Source organism: Pinus tabuliformis, chromosome X, assembly GCF_031772625.1.
Source record: "Pinus tabuliformis cultivar Carrire ecotype Pingquan chromosome X, CPIR1, whole genome shotgun sequence".
NCBI classification, from domain to species: domain Eukaryota; kingdom Viridiplantae; phylum Streptophyta; class Pinopsida; order Pinales; family Pinaceae; genus Pinus; species Pinus tabuliformis.
The window spans coordinates 1,491,892,173-1,491,902,393 of record NC_142308.1 but is presented as its reverse complement, the minus strand read 5'-3'; positions in this window follow the sequence as shown (position 1 = coordinate 1,491,902,393).

Here is a 10,221-nt window from a genome sequence, read left to right as displayed (position 1 = left end):
TCTCTATGGGGAGTGAAGTGAAAGGATGCACTTGAGTCAATCAACCATGCCTCATGATCTACATGTGTACTTGAAGAAGAAGCCAAGTACACATCCCCACCTTCATTTGAGGTGGTTTTTGCCTCTGCAGAAGGAGCATCATCATATCCCTTTCCTTTGTCAAGAGCTTTAGATTTATAGTCCCTTTTGTAGTGCCCTTCCTTTCCGCATTTCCATCACACCACCTTTACAGATTTTCCTGGAGATTTAGATCTCCCACTCGATGACTTATTTTTGTTTCTGTTCTAGGACCGCCCTCGTACAAACAAGGCATCACCATTCTGGCTCTCCATATTTTTCCGTCTCATCTCCTCCATCAGTAAGGATGAGACTATTTCATCAAACTGCAAGGCAGTTGCATTGCTACCTATTGTAATAACCAGACTATCCCATGAATCTGGTAGAGAACACAACAAACCGATGCACTTATCTTCATCTAAAATTTTAATATCAACCGATAATAACTGACTTACCATAGTATTAAATGCGTTCATATGTTCTATCACCGAGTCTCCATCTTTCATCCTTAGGTTATACAAATTTTTCCATAGGAACAATTTATTCACCAGAGACTTAGATGGGTACAAAGTCCCTAACTTGTCCCACAAAGCCTTCTCCGTAGCTTCCCCTGATGCATTCAACAATACTGAATCTGAGACACACAATCGTATTGTGCTCTTAGCCTTCTGATCCAACTTCTTCCATTCTTCATTAGACACTCCCATTGGTTTAGTACTTGGATCTAATACGATCCACTGATATTTATCCACCAACAGATCCTCCATATTGAGTTTTCATAACTCAAAACTCTGACCATTAAATTTATCGATCTCTATCTTTCCATTTCTCACCATCTTCTTTCACCACCAGAATCAATGCCACAGATCTCCCACTAAACAGGGTCTACCACAGGCCCAAGCGAAACCCCTCAGTAACAAAGGCGTCCCCTTGAAGCCAAAACAACTCTGATTCCAAATGTAGGTTTTAACCCCACAGAAATTACCTGCATAAGAATTCTAAAACACAGAAAATAAACAATGCGAGAGCATAACACATAAAACACATATACACATAGATTTTCCCCTGGATCCCAAAACCGAGACTCCCAGATTGATTTTTAATTATATTCCTTTCAGTGTTACAATACATATTTATACATGCCGAAGCACCCAATACCATGGACCAAAAACCATCGCGTCCAAAACCATGTGTGAAAACCATGCACAAAACCATAGGTAGGTCCACCCAACCTAATATAGGGTCCAAAAAAAGTTTCCTTGGGGTGCTGCCCCAAACCCCGTAGAGGGGGGCTACCTGGCCCCCTCAAACCCCCTGGACAGGGGGATTGCCGCCCCCCTGTGACCCCCCCCCCGCTATGCAATCGACACAACGAAGGGGGGGCTCTGCCCCCCCTCTAACCCCTCAATTAACTACTTGGGCTAGTCATGGAAAGGATATAACGCAACCCAACACATTAAACATAATTTATCTTTCGAATATGTCACAATCTTTTCCTACCACTACTACTTGTCAACAAACTTTGATATCATGATTAGATAAAATATTAATCAAACCCATAATAAATCTTTACTAGTGATGTTTCAACATCTATTCATGTGCTTACATAAAATGTGAACAAAATATCGTGACATTCCTCCTTTAGAAACATTGCACATGCATCAATTTAAAAGCACATAACCATCAAAGCATGTCTATAGATAAATAACACATTAAATATTATTCCCCTTGCTCAAGAACACATTTTTTTCCAAGGGAAAACACAATAACTATTCATATTATTTTAAAGGATACTAGCACCTTAGCTATGACCTTTATGAATATAATTATATATATTTTTTTCAAAATAAAACTAGCCCCTCAACTATTTTCTTTGTGTATGCAATTATGTATTCTTTTCCAAAAGAACTAATACAATAGATTTTATTTTTATGCATGTGAATGCATGTTCTTTTCCAAAAGAAAACTAATGTAATAAATACTATTCTTGTGCATGCAAATGCATGTTCTTTTCCAAAAGCATATTTTCCAAAACAGAGTTATTCACATAGCTATTGTACATGCAAATACATGCTCTATTACAAAACAAAGCTTGGCATAATAGTTACTATTCCTTGCATGCAACTACATGTTCTTTTCCAGAAACCTAACACAATGGAGCATGCAATTACATATAACTCAATAGTTGTTCTTTCCATGCATGCAAAACTTATTTCATTTTCAAGAAACTATCACAATCAACTATTATTTTCATGCATGCAAAACATATTTCTTTCTCCAGAATTTTACCACCATTAGCTATTCTTTTATGCATATGTAAATAAATATATATTTTTTCAAGAATCCTAACACTTCAGTCATTCTTTTTACGCATTTAAATGCATATTTATTTTCAAGAAAGTCTATTACGATTAGATACTCTTTGTGCATGCATACACATATTTCTTTAACAATAAATCTATCATAATAATTATTTCCTTTCATGATAACTAAGCACCAAGAAAAGTATTATTTTCAAATAATACCACAAGAATTATATTTTAACCAGCAAGACATAGTTACTTACCTCTTGGTGTAGTTTGGCCTCACTTTACATGGTGAGGAGCAAGTGGCTAAGTTAAATCCTTGGTTTTTGTTTGTATCACCAATTCAAAAAACATTGATCATTATTGCATCCAAGCTATAACATGTGAGTTCTTATTCAGAAAAATATTTCTTCAAGGTTTTGATCACAAGCTACACCAAGCGCGCCATTCTATGATACTGAATGATGCAAAGACCTGCCCTCTGTTCATAAGATGAATTGAATTGAGTCGGGTTATTCTCTTTTAATTATGCCATAATTCATAAATCCACACATCAATAACTACTCTGCTGATTTTTATCAATGCTTCGAGCTCCAAGGGCTTGCAAAATTGACACATACTTATTCTGTGCATCAAACGTTGCAAGTTCGAACCTTGGGGACATTGATTGCAGAGTTTGATGGGTGCTTCTATATTTAAATTCTTGCAAGTCTCACATAGATGCATACTCTTTACGTCCATGATTTGCGTCGGCTCAGTTCTTGAGGACATGCATCTTATCATACCAAATCAATCAAAGAACTCATCTCCTTTCTCCCTTCAAGTATCAAATTGTTCCAATATTCCACCAAGTTTGTGTAAAGGAATTACGAACCACAGTTAACTAGGTTTGTGGCACGCATATCCCCCATAGAATGAGTCATACAACAAAGTGCATTCATTTGGAGCCTTGCAATCAGATTTCGAACATGCCGGAAGATACCAACACTGTGGAGGGTGGAGTTTTGGACTTATTTGCTCCATCAATGCACATTCTCTTCACACATCATGGATTTCAGTGAGTGTGGAGCTCTGTACACAGAAAATGTAAATAAGACTAAGTGTTGTGATCATGTGCACATGGGGTTGGGCATGCTGTTGTAGGTGCGTTGAAAATCCATGATCACCATCAATGATTACCCTATCCATTATCTCATTTCCTTCAAAAACCGAAGAAAGGTTCACGTGCCAAAATGCACCCTCCCCAAGTCTTGTTCTCATAGTTATTTCAGTTTCATGAACATGAAATTAGTTTGTAACTAATTCTTGAGGAAACTGTTTCTTGATATCGGCTGATTTGGAGCACATTAATAATAGACTTTATGTTAGCTAAATATACCACGTAAATATTCCACATAAATATGTTGGGGATATTACATACTCCCCTCCTTAAAGACAACACCATCCTTAGTGTGCATCAATAAATTTTACACATGATATAACAATATAAACAAACAAAAGGGAATCCCTCCCCTTCAATAACTACACCAAGTGCATACTATTTTATCCCATGCTAAAGAAATCCACAATATTGGTAATACAATAGAGGAACTACACTTTGAGTAATTCCTTTCCAAGCATTAAGCTCATTTCCTATCAAGTTGCACATAAAATTCTTACACAAACATATAGAAAATTCATTTTTAACACAACACATAAATTATTAGTTAATTTTTTCCACTAAGAAAACCATAGTGGAAAAATAATGCTCATCACAACCAATGGGAACTGATTTCCACAACCAGATTGAGCCATTTTCACATCTAGACAGTTATCTAACAGAGACCATACCAGGTCCAACATAGGATTCCTCTTGGAAACATCCTTCCTATTCCTCCGACAACATCCTGTTCGGAGGAATTTAGAGCTCAACAACTCACTCTCTGGGCCTCCTCCAACAAGATCCAAAATCAATAGAGTTTCCTCATGCTTTTTCCCATCTTCACCATCTTGGCCAACTCTTTTCCCTTGCTGAGATCATCTATCTCTAGGGTGAAAACAAGAAAACGAGAAACACTTTTTGGAATTATGTTTTCATGGTTAATAAGTGTTGGGAGAACTAATACTAATAGATTTAAAAAAAAAATAGAACGCACTACGTGTAATACTATACTTTTCTATCTAATTTTTTAGAGAAAGATGATTGCTAACTATGAAAATGTTGATGGAGACCTACAAAATGAAAATGTAAAAAAATAAGGAAAAGTTTTACACAGATTCACATTTTCACCCTCTATGGAGATGAAATTCGCGTAGGCAACTGACATCGACCCAAAGCCTCCTTGGCCTTTCACAATTGTCCATAACTGTTTGCCATGTGAAATTCTCTTTAACACATTTTCCCACTATAATTTACATAATTGACCATATGCACATTATCATCAAAGAAAAACAATCATTTAAGTACACCATGCATTAATACTTGACCCTCAACATGGGTCTCATAATATGTAAAAGTAAATTTGACATAAATTCATAACTAACATATCATATCATTATCAACATGCAATTTTAGAAAAACAATACCAATCTTGTATATCATAACATTAAAAAGTATACCTTCTCCTTTGTAGTTGCAATTCACATTGCAACATTTTACCTTCCACAAGTTCTTATGTCCTACTTAATCACATCAACAACATTAGTCACAATTATTTTTAATAAAATCATACCTTCTACAAAATACTGTTATGCACAAAACATTTGTCAAATACATTCAAGATGCATTTCACTTTCACATGCATCTATGTTCTCAATATTTCAACATAATAAAAAGGTATTGGTCCTATTGCTCTTCATAAACCACTTTTATGTATTAAAATTAATATAAAAAGTAAGGATACATCCTCTAGATGTTAAAACAAAGTTTCCATAAAGTTGTTTTTCCAAAACAATAGTTAAGGGAACAATACTTTAATCATTAACATTCCCATAGTTTCTAACTCATGCAACATGTCATTTCATTTATGCATATGCATCTAATCAACAATAATTAATGCATACCAACTAACATCACCATTGAATCATCAATTCGTAGAATTGTGAAGTTTAAACAAATGAGGTAATCAACATCGTCTGATTACTACTAGTTCTATCATTTGGTAGAACCATTAAATCAATCACTTTAACAACAATACTGTATCTTGATCCAAGTTATTTGTAACCTTCAAGAACTTGTAGTCATAATTATGCATTGCTAACAAGTATCCATTTTCGCAATCATGGTATTTTCTAGCATACAATACTGTGATGCATAAAAGCATATGCAAAGCTTTATTCATATAAAACATTGATTTATCATTAATGTGTAAATGTCAATAACAATTATGGTAACAATCCAAACATCGCCGATTTCCATAGTGTATTGTTACCAATAGACCAACAAAATGAAGTAAACTACCAAAATCACTTGTTTACAATTTGCAGTAAGCTTTAGTCAAAACAAATTCATGCATACAAGTTTTAAGTTAGTCATGAAATACTAACTAATCAATGTTACCAACCATTTTAATTCAACCAAAATCCATGACAAGATTCAATAAAAAATTAGCCATTACAATCAAATCTCACCATTTGACTCATTGTTTATTTTAGAAATCCAAGGGGGGTTCTTTCAATGTCATTTAAAACATTCTCTTGTCCTTGTCAAGGACAACCCTTACCTTTTACATTCTTTCGTTATCACATAAAACAATACATGCATTTATTCTCTTGTTATAAGTAATCCATTGTAACTTTGTCATTTTTCTTTGAATGTACCATAATAATTATCATAATAGTATGCATGTAAAGGTTGGTAATCAGTCCACACTATCACTATTGAGTGCTCAAGATTTTTCATAAATGCATAAGAAGTTTTATTATCCTTTATCTACATAACGATTCAAATGTCATAAGCACAGTTTTGAAGCATACATTATCACATATCACATACTAGTCTTTAATGCAGCTGTTAACATGCATCATGCATCTCATGTCAAATTAATCTACTACATATATCGTTATGTAGTCTTGTTAGAATCATATCTGAGTTGATTCCCACTAGCATCATACCTCTACTTCTTTTCCACTTACTGATTCCCAAAAGGCGTTAGTGCTGCAACCTTTTGCTCTGATATCACTTGTAACATCCCTTAGTAAACCTCGTTTAAAAATACATGGAGTTAGATTTTTTTATAGAATTTACCAACGTGTAACTTTCCGAATTACTATTCCATATTCCTTCATTGGCCATTAAATAAAATCTTTATCATCATATAGAGTAACTTTAATAAATAAATATTAAGTTACATAACCATTAACAACCACTATTGTAGCCCATTAACATACACTTCCTAATGTAACCTTACATCATTTTCATGATTCTTTTAATAGGGTTAATTAATCACATACTAAATAATGTAAACGTAATGTCATGCACAGAATCAACATCATCAGAATGGCACAATAGGAAACACATCATTGAACACCGATATACCCTGGAAACCATATAGGGTGAAAACCAACAAACGTTTAATTTTTTATTAAACACTCGTGAAAGTGTTCACCCCTCACTCACTGGCTATAAGGGAGTCCATCCCTTGACTATTGTCATAAAATACTACAAAGAAATATCATCTTAAATACAACATAGCTAACTACAAGGTATTACATCAATCATGATATCATTTTCCGACAAATCCTTGAACAACATGTCCTTGTGGCTTGGTTCTTCCCATCAGTGGATTGTCATGTAGTTAAAATTCCTTTAATCTATATGGACCACTAGTTCTTTGCTTGCCATAACATTAAACATAATCTATCTTTTACATATGTTACAATATTTTCCTACAACTACTACTTGTCAGCAAACTTTGATATCATTATTAGATAAAATATTAATCAAACCCATAATAAATCTTTATTAGTGATGTTTCAACATCTATTCATGCACTTACATAAAATGTAAACAAAATATCGTGACACACCTCGTTTAACAACACTGCATATACATAAATTTAAAAGCACATAACCATCAAAACATGTCTATAGATAAATACCACATTAACTATTATTCCCCTTGCTCAAGCACACATTCTTTTCCAAAGGAAACCACGACAATTGTTCATATTCTTTTAAAGGATGCTAACACCTTAGCTATGACTTTTGTGCATATAATTATATAAACTTTATTCAAAAGAAAACTAGCTAGTCAACTATTTTCTTTGTGTATGCAATTATCTATTGTTTTCCAAAATAACTAATAAAATAGATATTACCTTTATCCATTTGAGCGCATGTTATTTTCTAGAAATAAACTAACGTAATACATACTATTCTTTTGCACGCAAACACATGTTCTTTTCTAGAAGCATCTTTTCCAAAAGAGAGCTATTCACATTAGCTATTGTATATGCAAATACATGCCCTATTCCAAAAGAAATCTGACATAATAATTATTGTTTCTTGCATATAACTACAAGTTCTTCTCCAGATGATCCAGGTGGATATTGGTGACCACCCGCCTATTCCACTTGGACCCCCACCACTGTTTCTTTCAGTTTTTTAATTTCCTTAATTGTAGCACAGTTACTATTTTTGGCAGTTTTTCAGGTCCTATACTTCCGGAGCTGTTTTGAGGTCCTAAATGATGTTTTTTTGCAAAACGTGCAAACATGAGTCTATAATTGATGTTTGTAGATGAAATTTGTAGTCCTCTGATAGATATTTCTAACAAGGTATTGTGCATTTCAAATAGAGATAGTATCCCAAAGTTACTACCCTCGGAAATTGATGTACCAATTTACCCAAATAGGGCCCATAGTTTTGGCGCTTCATCTCATAGGGTTAGGTTTTTTGATGTTTATTGTTTTCCATTGTTTCTCAATAATAAATAGGCCTTCGAGCCTCATTGCAACATAGTTCAGAGGCATGTAGCCGACACATCTCTTCTCAAAGATAAGCTACCATTGCCTGAGCTAGTTTTTTTTCCATTATGTTTGCAAGCATATTTTAGTTCTTTGATATTAATGAAATGAAGTGTTATTTTTGCTGCATCTCTGTATTTTTGGTTATATATGAATTTTTTTTCTTTCCTGTTTAAGTTCAGATTAGTGGTATCAGAGCGGGTCTACTCTTTCTCTGTTTTTCTTTGCATGTCCCCAATGATCGGGGTATAAGGAGTTAGGGATCGAACTAGTTGAACCCTTGCAAGAACAGCCTCACAAACCCCGACGACCTCCCATGGCGGAAGAAAAGAAAGACGAGGGAGCAAGATATCATTTCAAAATATTGCTCGAAGAAGCCCTTGAGCGATAGAGGAATGCAATGATGAACAACTTTACCCAGATCCTTCAACGACTACCCACAGGCGACACATTTTCTTTCGGAAGCCACTCTGGGAGCACCACTCCGTTTAAGGGACAAGTTAACTTTGACATCCCCATATTTGAAGGTCAGATAGATGCAAATGCTGTAGATAAATGGCTAAATCTTCTAGAAGGATATTTATCGGTTCATGAATTTTCCAATCAGGAAAACATTACTTTTGCACTCCTTAAAGCCGCCCCCCATGTAAAGGACTAGTGGGAAACATACTGTGAGAAGAGGGACAAGAGTGAACCCTCACTATTCTCAGCCACACCCACTTGGAATTATTTCTGAGATGCCATCAAGGAGAAGTATTTCCCTATCGTGAGATATGAAGATAAATACATAAAGTGGACCACACTGCGGTAGGGAAGGGCCCAAGATGTGCTAGAGTTCACAAATATTTTTCTTACCCTTCGCATGAAGTTAGGTATCAAGGATTCTGAGTGACATTTGGTACTCAAGTTTTCAGCTATCTACACAAGTACATCCAGGATGAGATGGAATTCCTAGACATCTCCTCGCTCGGTGTTGCCTATCGATACACTATCGAGATTAAGTAGAAATTTAAACAGAAGCAGTGAGACTTTGGATCTGTGAATCTGAAGCAAGGGAAAGGAGCCCCCAAGCTACAAAACAAAGGAAAAATCTAAGGTGGGTTGACCAAAGACATCCTGCTGAAGCTGAAAGAAAAGAACAATACCACGAAGACAAAGAAGGACATGTGGAAATGGTGTGAATTCAATAAGAGCCCCACTCACAACACAAGTGACTATCATGCCAAGCAATCACTGGTGGCCGAGCTAAAGGCTTCTGAATCAAATGCATGTTCCAAATTTGAGTTCGAACCCGACAAGGGGAATGAAAAAGGGAAGCAGATTATTGATGCAGAGCCTAGTGCCACTATTACCACCACCAAGATCCAGAAGAATGAGCATGAAGATGCAGAGGAGGGGGAGCACATCTTCCACTTACAGATGTGGGTGAAGGGTTCTCCGCTGTAGTTCATTATCAACAACGGGAGCCAAAAGAAGCTCATTTTAGCAGAGGTCATGAAGCAGTTTGGCTTACCGACCATAGCACACCTGCAACCGTACACCATCGGGTGGCTTCACCAAGGGCTAGATCTCCGCGTCATCCAACAGTGCCACCTTCCCTACAACATAAAGCCCTTTGTAGATGAGGTATTGTGTGATGTTTATCCTCTTGAATTTTGTGATGTATTATTAGGACAACCATACTTGTGGAAGCGACATGCTGTGTATGAGTCTAGGCCCCACCATGTTATTATTACTTTGGTCAATAAGTTGTATAGGATACCAGAGGTAGCACCGCCTACAACCATCTCTTTTTATCACTGTGAAGAAATGTAGTAAGGTCATTTCCCAGACTGGAAAATTTGTTTTCCTTATGATTCACCTTCAGGGAAATAAGAAGATTGTGGCCACGACCTTCAAACATGGATCCTCCG